At 37.4% G+C, this 15,107-nt stretch overlaps 1 long non-coding RNA gene across 21 annotated transcripts in view; it reads right to left on the reverse strand.

Annotated features, from left to right (window-relative positions):
- Positions 1 to 15,107, reverse strand: part of LOC109065015 — a 358,164-nt gene that overhangs the window by 339,151 nt on the left and 3,906 nt on the right. For all 21 annotated transcript variants that reach the window (XR_006156269.1, XR_006156261.1, XR_006156263.1 and 18 more), the window contains exon 2: positions 13,563 to 13,704. This is a non-coding gene — a long non-coding RNA (uncharacterized LOC109065015). The remainder of the gene's footprint in view (positions 1 to 13,562; positions 13,705 to 15,107) is intronic.

Genomic DNA, 15,107 nt, shown 5'->3' on the forward strand with positions numbered 1-15,107 from the left:
TGCGAACGGCGTCACTATGATGCCACGGAGAAGCTGCAGCCGTGGCAGGGATGATTTTTGGTGTGGCGGCCCACCACGGCAGAATGAATGTAGCTCAGAATCTCAGTACAGTACAGTACAGTTCAGTACAGATCTCAGTAATCATATCTTGTTTTAGACTGCTTCAAGAGCTAGTATGGTCTATGGATATGAAATTAAATAAACAATATGCATTTCAGCAATATTAGGAGTAATAGAAAATGTATTGAGTAAATATTTATTTTACTTAAGAGGCTTTTTTTCCCCCCAATGTAAGCCAAATTGAAAGAGACATAGAACCTGCATCTGAGGCGATAATAGATTTTGAGTGTTGACAACAGATAATAACAGATTGTAAGAGACTGACATCTCCTCTGAATAAAAGCATAAAGCATTTCCGTAAAATTTATTTGAATGACAGCATATTCAAATTATTTCTTGAGGATCATTTGATGCTGAAGACTGGAATAATTACTGTTGAAAATTTAGGATACAGAAAATAATTACATATTAAAATATATCAAAATAGAAAACAGTTACTTTTTATTGTAGCCAAATAATATTTTGTCTTTCAAAAAAAAAAAATTTCAAATTGCTATTTTTAGTGTAAAGACTGCTTCATTGTTGGAAAAACGGGAGAAGCAACAACAAGAACAACAACATATACATATATACATACATAATATATATATATATATATATATATATATATATATATATATATATATATATATATATATATATATATATGATTGATTCATAATGCACAAATCACACTTTCTTAAATCACAAGTCTGTCTGCTTTAAGGTGATAAGGTGAAGCCTATAAAATTAAATAATAAAAAACAGAAGTCAAACACAAATACAGAACAGGTACAGGTAGAGAATATGCCAAGTTTACCATCTCTTTTCAAATTGGACACTGCAGTTTTCCAACCATAAACATCATGCATGGTGCTCTTTTAAAAGCAACCCGCTTTTAACATGTAGTTAATGTGTATTTGCAGAGGAATAGGAATTCTGCCACATAATATCCAAACTCTTTTTTCTGATTTCTTTCTTCTCTTAGTTTTCTAAAATCTCTTGATCTTTAATCTCTGTGCCAGAGCCTGTAATAAAGATTACGGCAGCTATACTGACAGGTCAGTTAAATCTTAGCTGGCTGACAACTCTGGCAACAGAATTATTTGAATATAATTCTCAAAAGGGAAAATGTTTTAATAACAGGCAGCCAGCGTGAACGCAACCACATTGGAGGGTCAGATTTGGCGGCCACTGACTCGCATTAAAATGAGCAAACAAAGCCCAGAGTGTACAGAAATCCTCGTCCAAGTTATGTGCATTTGACGGGTGTATATTAACCATCTGCAGTGATAGTGCCGGTAGGGGTTGTGGATCTTTAATGACACATGATCTGTTATTCAAAGCCACATGACAGGCCCACAGAGGCACTGATTTCACAACACTGCACTTAAATCTTCCACATATGCTTAAATCAAATTGGCTGCAAGACGAACACGTTAAATCATCAGTTACCTGCTATACCTGTCTTAAACACCCTAATAGTGCACAATTACCACTCCCAACAGTCTCACTCGACTGGGCTGAGTTAAAGTCAAAGAAGGGAGAACAGATACACAAAGAGTGAACACACTGCCCTCTCCACTGCTCCACTGGCTGTTCAGACTGCTTTGCGCACACTGCAGGCTGGCTAATTATCATGGGGTTCTATGCTATCCCCCTTTGCCCCCCTCCAATCGAGCTCAGCACACCCCCACATCCCCTGCGGGCATGGGACGCACTGACAGTAATCTCTCTGTGACAGCACTTGGACGTGCCGTCATTAAGCCGTCCGTGTTATTGAGATGATAGCCCTGAGAATGTGGCCATCGTGCCAAAGAGAGCGAGCGATGAGCAGCTCTTCCTCTCCGGCTGAAAGACAATGAAAAAGAAAGAAAGGGAGGACAGACAGTTTTCCTCTTTCCCAAAAGCCACACCAGTTTAATCCATGCTTTTAACATGCTCTTGCCAAGGAGTATTTTACAGTCCACATGTTGACTTAATTAAACAGAAAATCGACTTAAAAATATCTCCCCCACAAGAAAAACCCAAAACAAATCTGATTTAAGCGTACGCAGACAGGACGCTAACAAGGGGCAATAGTTAAAGGAATATTTTACACATCATTTACTCACCCTCATGTTGTTCCAAACTAGCATGGTCTATTTCTTGCATTTCTCTCTCATGGTAAATACAAATTTAAAAAGATATATTTTGTGGATTATTTTGGCTCTTCTGTTATATACATAGGAAGTGAAATCAAAACTGAAATTTCAGCAATTTTTTTTTTTTTTTTTTTTTTTTCAGTTTTGGCTGAAAAAGTTTGGAAGGGCGCAATCATTGACCAAAACAGGTTTAAGGTTTGATTACAGCTTTTCTGCTCACTCATATTAACTGTAAATAAACTAACATATCAGCACACTGTGGACCAAAAATGTTGTTAGATTAGCAATATTTAAAATTTGTTTGTCTAATATCAAAAGGTGGCTTTAGAACTTTGCTTCAACCGGTTTATCACCTGAGAACATGAAACCCTGAAAAGGAAATTCACTTATCCAATTACTCATATTTAATTATCGAAACATTTGTTCTTGTTGTTTTTTAGATTTTCTGTGAAGTTTCGGTCCCTTTGTGTGTGGGACAGAATGAATTTCGAGTAGTTAATTATTTACTAGAATCTTTCTCTCTGCAGTAGCTCTCAATCACATTTGTGTGATTTAAATATGCACTTTAAAATCTGAAATATCATGGTCAGTTGGCATCTTGATGACATCTTGACACATCTTAAATGTCCCAAATTTAAATATACAGCATGTGAATGAGATTTGAAAGCTGTCGCAAAGGGAAAGACAAAGGTGTCATATGGCTTAAGAAAATTTATGGACTACTTTTATGATGCTTTTTGTCTGTTTTTTTTTTTTTTTTTTTTTTGAGTCTGACAGTCCCTGGTCACCATTCACTTCCATAGCATGGAAAAGGGCAGCGTGAACATTCAGTGAAACATTTCTTTTTGACAAATTGTTCATTTTTAGGTGAACTATCCATTTAATGTGTCAAACCGTTTGATAAATTGCAAAACCACATTATTCTGAAGAAAGAACAGAAAGATCAGATGAGCGACAGAGTGAGTGAGGGAGAGAGAGAGGAAAGGAGAAAACTTTCCTTCCCCCCCACCCTCTCCTCTCAGTCTCAGAGTGCCCTGACAGGGAAACAGATGGCAATTTAAGCAGAGAATTTATGAGCGCCACAATCTTAATGTTGCATAAAGAAAAGAAAAAGACTCGCATCAAGCCCACTGACAAATGTACTCGCTAATATTAATGCACTCCTCATTCATCCAATATGCTTCCTAATTGCTTTTCTGTACACAGTAATATGGCACCTGCTGCTCAGCCCTTGCTCCGGCGTTCAGGAACCAGGCAAGGCACGGGCCGCCAATGGCCCTCGCGTCGTGATGGATGCAGGGCCGTGCATCACGCACCGAGCCTGTCAGGCAGCATAATTAAAATTTTAGACTTACAGCCGAGAAAGGGAGAGAGAGAGAGAGAAAAAGAGAGGGAGAAGGAGGAGTGGTAAACAATCAGACAGAAAACACAGCCACTGCTCAAAGGCATCTTCACAGTCAGTTCACACACTCTGAACACCTCTAGAATAGTGACTGACAAAATCACACAAACAAGTGAGAACATTAACAGCCACAGTAAGCTATATAGACATATCTGAAATAGCATATAGACTAGTGAATGTGATGATTCCTTAACACCACTTAACATCACTACTTATTGAAAAAAAAGGGGGAAAAAAAACAATCAGTATAAACGCTATTTCCAGTATCAAAAAGATTATTAGCAATAATCATTACGGGGGGAACTTCACAAAAATGGTCAAGAACATGTATCGTCCATGGAGATTTAAAACACGCAATCAAAATTCTAAACTGCTTTTTCTTTAAATCCCTATTTTTACAACTGTATTATATATATAATACAGCTGTTTTAACTTATTTTAAAATATATATATTACAATATTTACAGTTAAAAAACAAGGATAATTACTGAGGAAAAAGTGGAAATGCGTAAATAAATCCTTTTGCCTGGAAGCATCACACATAATGCAATAATAATAAGAAAGAAAGAAAGTTCTTGTGTTTTAAATGTCTTTTAAATTCAGTATCCATGATCCATTCTTGGAATCAGTTTAAGTTTACATCAGTTAATTGTTATTCAAGTAAAGAAATCCTTGATTTCTCTCTCACTTAAAATTTACACTCACTTTAAATCTCGTTCCATTGCTCGAACCTGCGGTCCCTGCATGCTGAATGAGTGTTTGAGTGTGGAATTACACCTTGCACAGAGTCATTTGGGATAATGTAGATCCTCCCTATAGCTCTTGTCATTAACTCTATAACAGCTGCTGTTAAATGCACTAAATTGTACTATAATGAGCAAGTGAATTGCAAGCAATTACAGAGTTAAATTGAATAAATCCTCAGAGCAATAAATTGTCCTTTCTCTTTACTTCAGATTTAATTGATGCACATTCATATGGAGACTCACGCATATAATTCTCAGGGAAACAATACGGTCTTCCATTTAGACACTAACACTTTCAAGATCTAGTATTACAAATAAATAAATATTAAACTTAATTTTTTTTAAACTATATACACACACACACACATATATATATATTTCTTAAAATAAAAGTAAAACTATATACAGTGTATAAATACAATAAATGTTATATATACAATTATAATTAAATTTATAGTACAATTATAATATATATATATATATATATATATATATATATATATATATATATATATATATATATATATATATATATATATATATATATATATATATATATATATATATATATACAATTAATTACAAAATTTATATAAATATTTTTTTTTTTTTTTCACAACAACAGTTTTGTTTTGTTTTTGTGACCTATGAATCTTACAGAGTTTTCACACTGTGCACGTTTTCCTGCCTTCCAAATCCAAGTGTGATTTTTCTTGGTAAGCCTTGTAGTGTTGGTCTGGTTTCAGAGTCACTTGATTCTATTGACCCCCGGTGCATTTGCGTTCATTTGCAATTACACTAAAAGCTCACTCTTGCTCGTATCACCACTGTCATCTCGTATATGTGTTTTGTTGAACTAATGATGCCATCATTGGCTAAAATGCATGGAAACCAACTTTAAGCTCCTTTTACATTTACATAAAATGTGCCAGAGTTCCATTGCAAACAAACTCAGATCACCTCCTACAGGTTGTCTTGGGTTCGGTATCGCGGTGTGCTCCTGGGTCCGTATGACATAATATTTTCATGCAAACTGTGCACTGTTTCGAACTAAACTGCTAGTGTGTCACCTTACAATAAAAGGGGCCTGTTTGCCGCTTACCTCAAATGACTGGGCAGGCCAAGTTTCTCAACACCAAATGTCTTGTTGTCACAAAATTGTGACTGGTCAAGATATGTTCTCTTTAAAACAAGCGTTAAAAGTCATGATCATGACTTTTAGAAACAGAAAAACCCCTGGAGTGATTTAATGTAACTTTAATAAGACAAACATACCTGTAATGAACAAGAAGACTGATTTGCAAAGCTAATTTTTTTTTTTTATAAACTATCTTATGACAACTCTTCTCCCTAATTCAGCACTCTAGTATGTTTAAAACGATCACACACACACACACACACAAAGGGCTCAACAGCGTTTTCTGGCTCTGGTTCTGTGTCAGGGACTAACTCTGTTATGTGTGTAATGGGGAGTGTTGTGCACCTGAAGGCACTTGTCAACACAGGATCCCAGGAGCTGGCAGCAGCCGGGGGCCCCAGCGCCACACATCTGCTGTACCCACTTCCAGTGGGCACACATATCAAAAGACACAATCCATTCAGACACACACACAATTTCTCAAATCGCACTCGTTTAGCATGAAAGGCAACAAAAAACAGTTTTCACCTCTAAAATCAGCATGATTACAAATGTGATACTGATTTTACGCAACAGTTCAATTAAGCAAGTAATTAATATTAAGAGACTTACATTTTAGACACCATATTGCTTGTTTTCGCCAACAACACAATTCTGTTTTATGTCTCTGAGCAACATGACGGTGTTTCGTTCCTGAATGAATCAACCGTTTAAATGATTCGGTTCAGTCGCAATGACTCACTTATTAACAGTGACTTGCTGACACCTACTGGCGGTTTTAATTTCACATTTAAAGTATCTTTTCATTTTTAAAATTTTAAATATCAGCATTCAATGTTTTATGTTTAAAATAACAAAATATTATTTATGCATTTGAAACTGCAGGTTAAATGCATCCATGTCCCTCTGAGCTGCATTAATGTAAATAGGCCTACATCCAAATGCCTCTTCAGATGCGGCTTCTGTGTTTCCTCTGCATTGCAAAGATTAATTTTGATACTGATATCATTTGTTTGGTAACAGCCCAAATGTCTTATTTTAATTGACTAAATAAATGTAAGAATTTGACTAAAAAGATGATGCACACTTTTAGAAAAGAAAAAAAGAGAGAGAAAAAATGCCTCTATAAAGGTAAAACTGCCCATAAAATGTAAATGCTGCAGTTAGGCTGAAACTTGAAGGTTAAGTTGCATGACAAAAATGCAATGTTTAGGTATTATTATTATTTTTATTACTATTATTTTGATTTATGCCTTAGTTTTAGTTTTGTAATGTTTGCCTTTTTAAAGTAATGTGGAATTGATTTTTGTATTTTTATTTTCCTTTTTATTTATTTTTTTATTTATTTCTATTGATATATTTGTATTTGCATTTTTATGCAATTTGTCATTTAAATGCATTAAATAGGTTTCGTTTTCACGGTTATTAATGTATGCAATTTCAGCAATAAAATTGTTCATTTTTGTAAAAAGGAAACAAATTAGTTGTTCATTTAAAGAGACCTATCTTATTATCTTTTATATTTTTAGTATTGATCTTTAATAAAGAAAAAGTACTTCTTATCCGGTTACTCGATTAATCGATGGAAAAATCGGAAGAATATTTGTTTACTAAAATAATCGATAGCTGCAGCCCTAAATATATATATATATATATATACACACACACACACACACACACACACACACACACACACACAAACTAAAGGTCAAAAATATAATTTCATATCATTTAAATAACCATTTGCATCTCAGTTTTCTTTTTTTCTTTTCTGTTTTGTTTTTCTCCAAGTGTGTGTAACAAGGATGTGCTTGGCCGCAGCTCTTTCCTCAGCCCGTGTAAAACTAAGCGCTCATACCGCCGCACACATAGCATTTAACACAGCATGGGCACACGTTTGCACATCTCAACACCTTACATTACTGTGCTCATCTGTGCAATTGCATTCCTGAGACAGCTGCAAGTTCCTGCCCACTTGTGCTCATGCACATCCCAGATAACTCTCTCTGTTTCAATGTCACCACAATTACACAACACAGGCACAGTACCAAGGTCCGGTTTGCAGGCGCGAGGTAATAATTGGGTTGTATTTTATGGTTTGTGTATTTTAAGATTGTGAGAAATAATAGCTCGGCTGAATAAATCATTCATACGTTTAGAGTGATTACCGGAGCGAGAAGAGGGGGGAAGCTGGATTGCCCAAGATAGATTACCCATAATGCATTTCAAGAAGGCAACTAATTAGCAGAAGAAAGGTCAAGTAAAACCAGAAAGTGATTAGAGAGAGGAGACAGAAAAAGAGAGAAGAGAGAGAGAGCGAGCGAGCGAGAGATGTTCGCATCTCACATACGTTTAGTCACTTTTGGAATGCGGCCAAATTTTTTTTCCCCGCCTCGATAACTGAAAGCAGTCGCTTCAATATTTAATGAAATGCTTATGTTGTGGCACCTGGACACATCCGCATTCACAGCGACCCGCTGCCTCCCAAGTGGGTCATTACTGTAGCCATTTGCAAAGGGCATGGGCCTCTCTCCGCCAGCAATGATGCCAGTCTTCGGGAATCTGCCGCAAAACAGCAGGGGACATGGGGGCGGTGCCGTACCCATCTACCGGGAGGACTGAGTAACGCTGCAGAGGAGAAAAAAAAAAAAAGGCAAAAAAAAGAGCAAAATTTTGCACAGAGAGAAGATATTCTCACTGTGAGCTGTTATGCTATAGAGTGTGGAGAGGGTTTTGTTGTGTTTTACGCCCAGAGATTACAGCACACTGCCAGCGCAGGCACGGCGGACGCATTTCTTCTGGCGCATCTCTCCTGTCAACAGCGAAAACACAGCTTTGCGCTGGCACCATCCGCTAAGTGCCCCCCTCCCCCTTAATGATCCAATGCATCAATACCTTCAGCCATCAACAGGGAGCAGATGTCCTCCGTTACCGTATCCTTGGCCGGGATTGGGAGCGCTGCTTTAAAAAGCATTAGTCTCCAGGTCCAGGATGGCTGTCTCACCGTGGCCCGCCACCCGCTTCCACTGGCAGGTGATCCCGGGGCCTAATGGAATTTAATTACTTCAGCCACATTAATCATGGCTACAGTGGAACAGCCACTATTTCATCTCCACTCTTAGGGGTTATTAGTACAAATACACTGTCAAACTGCATTGTGGAAGTGGCATTTTAGGTGTCATCGCCTGTACATTTATTAAAATCTATATCAATATCTTTCAGCGGACACTGCTCTCACCACCCCCCTCCTCGGTTGTCTCCCGTGCACATTAAGTTTCAGACAAAGTTTCCTGGCATGAAGTGACACCGGTCTGAGAAACTTTTCCTTCATTAATTCTTTCCTGCCACTCCTGCCCGTCTTTCGACGATTGATTGGACGTGGCTGGCAAGGACAATGGAGCAGCGCTTCAAGACAACACTCTGAAATAGAGACTTCATGCCCTGACTCGATGCAGGTGTCAAAAGCATTACTCAGTTCATTGTATTATTAATGGTCCGATGGTCACATGCATGACCATTTTTTTCACAACAGTAACGTTTCATAGATAAAACCTGGCAAAGTATACTTGGTTAAAAAATGTGTAAATGTATTTATTTATTTATTTTTTATTTTTTTTATTTTATAACAGTCGTACAGTTAATCCCCAGTAAATACTGCATAGCAGTATCAACTCTACCACCTTAACATTCCTGAACTAAAATAGCACTTTACACACAAATGTATTCCTAAAATCACTCAGTCAAGGACCAGGTGCTGGTTTGTTCTGTTTTAATTATTATTTCTAGCCTTGAAATAAAAATCAATGGGTAGATTCCCTGAGCCCTCATTATCCTGTTTCATGTATTTCATAGTAAAAATAAAAAAGCCACAATAGTAATATGTGGAATTTGAGTCTTGCTGCTCTGAAAACTCGAAGGTCAGGGAAATTAATTTTACTGACTGTGGAGGTGAGGAAAGGAAAAAAGGTGAAACCACAATAAAAAACTCTTGCTATACAAAATATTTCAACAGCAGGTAATTCAGCTTTCGCTGTTCCATATGTTTCAATATTTCCTAATGCAAGTTTCACATGAGGATTTGATCACACTGCGACAGCTGTATTAGACAAGAGACCTGCAATAAGAAATTCACCTCATTACAAAAACCTTAACCTCCCGCATTCTCCGCCAACTTCCAGGTTTTGTTTTATGTGACAACCTCATTTAAATGCATATCTTTTCCATAACTGAAGAATTTCAAACATGCTATTTTATTGCACCAATTTAATAAATATACCAATAGACATCACAGCAAAAAGTTACAACTAAGATCAAGATACAACTAAAATCAATCCCGAATCAGGTTTGAATTGGGCAATATATGCAAAAATATATGCAGGCAAAACATGCGCACATTCAAAGCAAATGATGAGAAACTGCCTAAAGCTTTGCTTTGATGAGGATACACCTATCAATAAAAACATAATAGATCTGGATCAGAGAGATTGTTAGCTCACTCACAACCACACTAGAACCCTATAGCACTGACAAAAGAAAGTAGGCGCTTTTAACAAAGGCATATGAAAAGTGAGATATCGAGCTCTGGGCTATATAGATTACTATGTGATTACTAGAGCCTATGATTGCGCATGCGTGATGTTATGTGTGTGTGTGGGGGGGGGGAGTATGTTGTGTTGATGAGGCTCAGGTAGCCAGAGAGGAAGCTGGGCCGCAACAGAGGATTCTGAGTGTGAGAATGCGAGCGGTGGAACCCTCTGGATCCCTGCCACTCATCTGGCCACCTTCCTAAGCAGGGCAGAAAATCAAACAAGTAGGAAAGAATTAAATAAAAGCAAGAAGAAAAATGATTTCTTATAAATAGCAGGCTTCGCCAGAAGGCATAGGAAATGAGAGCAGCGAGGCGCAGGAGAGGAGCTTGAGCTTGACACGGGTCTTAAAATTGAGAGGGGGCGGAATAAGGGACCTATTGCGCAAAATGGCTCCAACCAAAGCAAGGATTAGTGTTCCTGCCTCCACAGCCAAGATTCTCCAGAACAACTAATCACCTTCAAGTTCTCTCGTTTTTTTTTTTTTTTTTTTCTCTTTTTCCTCCTCACTCTCCTTCTCACTCCCGTTCTCTCTCTCTATCCTCTTTAAAGTATCATTTCACCCCTCACAGCCATTATGGCTAAAATTAAGCAGAGAGTGTTCTGCCAGCGCCGATTAGACACATCCCTGGATCCGTGCTGAGGAGAAGGTGTCATGTCAGTTACAGCTCTAAGAAGAAACGTGCTTCGCCGAGACGCTCTACACGGGCAGACTGAGAAAACCATGTACATTGTACATCTGAAAAGACTTGTGGCGAGAATAGTTTTGATTTGGTTCAGATGGCTAAAATATCAGCCGGCAATTAGAGACGAGGAGGAACGGCGTGCAAAACAAAGCTGGTAATAGACTTCAGCGTGTTTTGAGTGAACAAGTGTTATACAACTCAGAATAAAGACAGATAATCTACTTTCAAGTGAGCTTAATTAAACTTATCCTGCAAGAATAAAAATGTACATGTGTTTACAGTCGTATGAATATTCTAGTGGCTGGAATTCACTTGAATTCATTTACTACAAAACAACGGTTTGCATATCAGTCAAAAGCATGCGGTGATCAATTAGCTTAATGCAAAGAAACAAACAAGCGCTTCTTTGTTGTTGCTTAAAAATACAAAATGCAGACATCAGCAAATCTCACGTTCACACTTTAACCCACTTACAACAAAAAGACGAAGAAGAAACTGAAGTTTCATAATTAGTTATTGCAAGGATATGCATAAGAATGCATGTTTACTTCATTAATAAACAGACGGGGTGTTTGTACACCTGTTTAATGTGACATTCTGCGAGAGATCTGCATCTCACAAGCACGGCTGCACCCGCAAAGGGCAGCGATGATATTGATAAAACAGACGTTTTATAATCACAATGATCTGGAGAACTGCACTGCCACAGGAAGTTTAAATGAGTCTTAGATAGGTCACCTTCAACTTTAAGAGTTTTGTCTGACCTTTAGTTCTTTAATGTCGAGCTGCTGGTTTTAAAAGGAGGGGAAAAAAGAGGAAGAAGGATGGCTGTATGATTTCTCTCCAGTCCTATTCAGAGATGAAATGGGCCCTGCATACTTGCAAATGACTGGGAAATATGCAAGTAATTTACCGTTAAATTCCATAACAGGAAAACCTAATTGTACAGCATGTCCAGCCTAATTGAATTGTTCTACAAGTGCATTACTGTTATGGAAATAATACTGACAGGAGTGATAAGAGATTGAACGAGAGACACTGAATGGATAATAAAACTATTAGGCTAAAAGAGAAAAGAAAAAAACTCATACACAGAAAGCAATTCAGTGAGATGTGTAAAACAGGATCACAAATTTAAAATGAACAAATTATTATAAATTACCTATAGTAATACTACTAATAATTATTATGCTCATGCATGCACTAAAAATAAACAACAACAATTAAAATATTAATAATAAATGCTTCCAAATTAGAAGTATTAAAAATCACGACTACTCATCCAATCTGATGTTTCAACTTACGTTTTTTTTTTAAAACTACATATTTACAGAAAAAAAAATCTAAGTTTGCAATGTAAATAAAACACTAATAACATGCTCATTTGTCAAAAATACAAAAACAGCTTGATGCACCCACAAAAAATGCCCTTTTGCTTGCCCAAACTGAAAAGACCGCCCTCTGCTGATCAGAGACTGAAGTGCAGTTGACCCTTCTACAGTCTTCCTGCAGTGGCCTCTGTCAACTAACAAAAGCAGCAGCATGTTAAAACAGGCTGTCAATTTCGTAAAAGAAATTGACATGTGAGATGCAGGATGTGCTGAGCAAACACATATAAAGAAAATTTGCATCCACGCTTGTGTGCACCAAACACATTCAGCCAGTAAATACATGCTGCCAAGCCTTTCTTGCTAAACAAAAAGTACACAGATACATAAATTTGCACATGTGTGCAGTTATGTATCTGTGATGTATCTGTTGATGCAAAGGTACGCATGTGCTTTATTGTATCAAGAAACAAAACAATCTTGCAATAATAATTCTGCTGTGAATATTAGCCTTCGTTTGATCGATGCAAAGAACACGTGCAGTTATATTGAAAAGCTCATGAGTGATAATGTCGAATTGGGAACGTAATATAAAAAGTGTTTCCAAGAACCGCTAAATGTTACACTGACTAAAAAAAAAAAAAAATCTCATTAAATCACATCACTCTTAAACACCGGAACTGCCTAAATTTAATGAACCTTATGATCTCAAGCTACAGTATCTCTTTGACAGCAGGCTGTTTCAGCAATGATAGGTTAATGTAATTTCTCTTTTGTTTTCATTCAGTCATCATGGGGGAGATGTCCTTCCATGATGACACGCCGATGGTGAGCAACTTCATTTCAGCCCCGGAATATCTTACGCATGTGACAACACCTTCCTTTGTTGCCAAGAGTGTTGAACTGCTTTGAACTGCCGACTGACAGAATAGGGAAGCCATTCCAAACGCAAATGTAAATTATTGTTACTTACACGTTTAACCCTCTAGACACTGTTCTCTCCTCATACTGTGTGTGGAGGAATTCTGAAATCATGTTGCCCTCTTTTGGCTGGCATGTGCGACTGCAGATTCTTTCCTGACATAATAACTGCTTGATAATGGGCAGATGTTTAAAAAAGGATAAAGGTGTGATATCTTGATAAGATGTCGAAGAATGTAAAATATGAATGGCCTTGCAGTTTCCTCACACAGTATGGTACAAAAACATAAATGAGTGGATTTGATAGATGAATTAATTTGAATTGAATTGTCTGTAAAAAAAATGTGTAGGAGAAACTGTGTAAGAGAGTGAAACATCATCAAAAAAGTGACCTGTACTCATCACACTAGGCCAAACTACCCTGTAAATGTCTTTTAATGAATATTTCCTTTTCATACTAGCTCTATTCTCAACACATTTCCTCCTGTGGTTTCGTCTCATTTTGTACTCACTCGCTTTCTCTGCCTTCCTCTCCCTCACTCCTCCTCAGACCTGCGGGTCACTCCAGCAGGAACAGGAAGTATCCGTCCTCCTTTCCAGAGCTCACCCCTCTGTCAGTTTCCCCAGCATTCCAGTCTTTGATTTCCCACTCGTCTGCAAAGATAAGAAACAAACCCCAGCAATGGGAACTTTCGGTGAATATCCTTTTCAGCCTCCACACCTACTATCTGTTTTGTTTTCTCTTTTTTTTTCCTCCCTCGTTCATCTCTGAGCTCGGGGAAAGTGAAGAGGTGGGTAGTTTATTCAGTAATATTCAGAACGGTTGATATAAATAAAGATGCTCTTCAAATTCCAGTGTATGTCTAATGGTCTATCATTGAGGGAGGATTACTGATCTGATTTAAATGGCTAAACAATGCTGAGTGGAAAGGAGGAGTGGAAAAAGGACTTTTGTGGTGACAGATGCACTATCGAGAATTTCGGTGGCTCATATTTCAAGCTGGTGAAATAGAGTCGTTTAAACGGCCTGTAGTGTCCAATATATAGTGGTAAATAAACGATAAGAGCTTGGCGATAAGCAACCCTCCCCACGCTCTCTCCTCACAGCTGAATCGATATGGCCTGTGCAGAATATCATTCATCTCATAAGTATAATGAATAGTTGTGTTATTAATCTCATCTTTATACAGGGGTAATATGATAGTTAATTCAGCTCAGTTGAAATGAAAGGAAATAAGTTAATCACAAATGCATCGCTTAGCAAAATCAATTCGGGCGAGATTCTAATAACAATACGTATAGGCAATGAGTGCTAATTCCATCATGCATAGAAACCAATATTTCACTCTGTTATTCTGACTAATGCATAAATGGAATATTTCACACTCTTTTCTTCAGTGAAAACAATATAGATTTTGATTTGCTTGCGAACAATTTTAATAAAAAGCTATTGATGGGATATTGATTGGTTAGCTCACAGCACAGCTCGTGGGCCCAGTGTGCAACAATCATTACGCGCCATGCTTTTGGGTTCATTTCAACTCATATGGTCAATAAAGACTCCATATGCTCTTGCCCCTTTGAACACGTCGGGATGCTTTTTCCACAGCGTCCTTTAAATCAAACTCTATTGTCAGGATGAGCCAGAAGGAATACTCAAATGTAGCGTTGCTCCAACATCCAAATGACCATGAATCAAGATTATGCTGAAACAAAAACATGTTGGACAAATTGATACTTTATATGAATCTAATAGAAAATAGAAAAAAATATTGTCATTATGTAATCATTATGTGTTGGCAGTGCACTATGATTTCCACCATCACTAAAACTTTAGTAGTACATAAGTAAACTGAATTTAAAATTGGCCAGGGTTTCAAGTCTTTTCAGTTTTAATTTTCCAGGAATCACTTTTATGCTGTAGTTTCAAAATTTGTGGCATCCCTCAAGGCTCGCTGAGTGGTTCCTTGACTTCTCTCCCGTCTGTACTTTCCATTAAGAATGTGATCTCTGCACTCCAAGATCTTATTTATCTCTGTGTCACTTTGTAAAATCTT

Source organism: Cyprinus carpio, chromosome B13 (assembly GCF_018340385.1).
Source record: "Cyprinus carpio isolate SPL01 chromosome B13, ASM1834038v1, whole genome shotgun sequence".
Classification (NCBI taxonomy): Eukaryota; Metazoa; Chordata; class Actinopteri; order Cypriniformes; family Cyprinidae; genus Cyprinus; species Cyprinus carpio.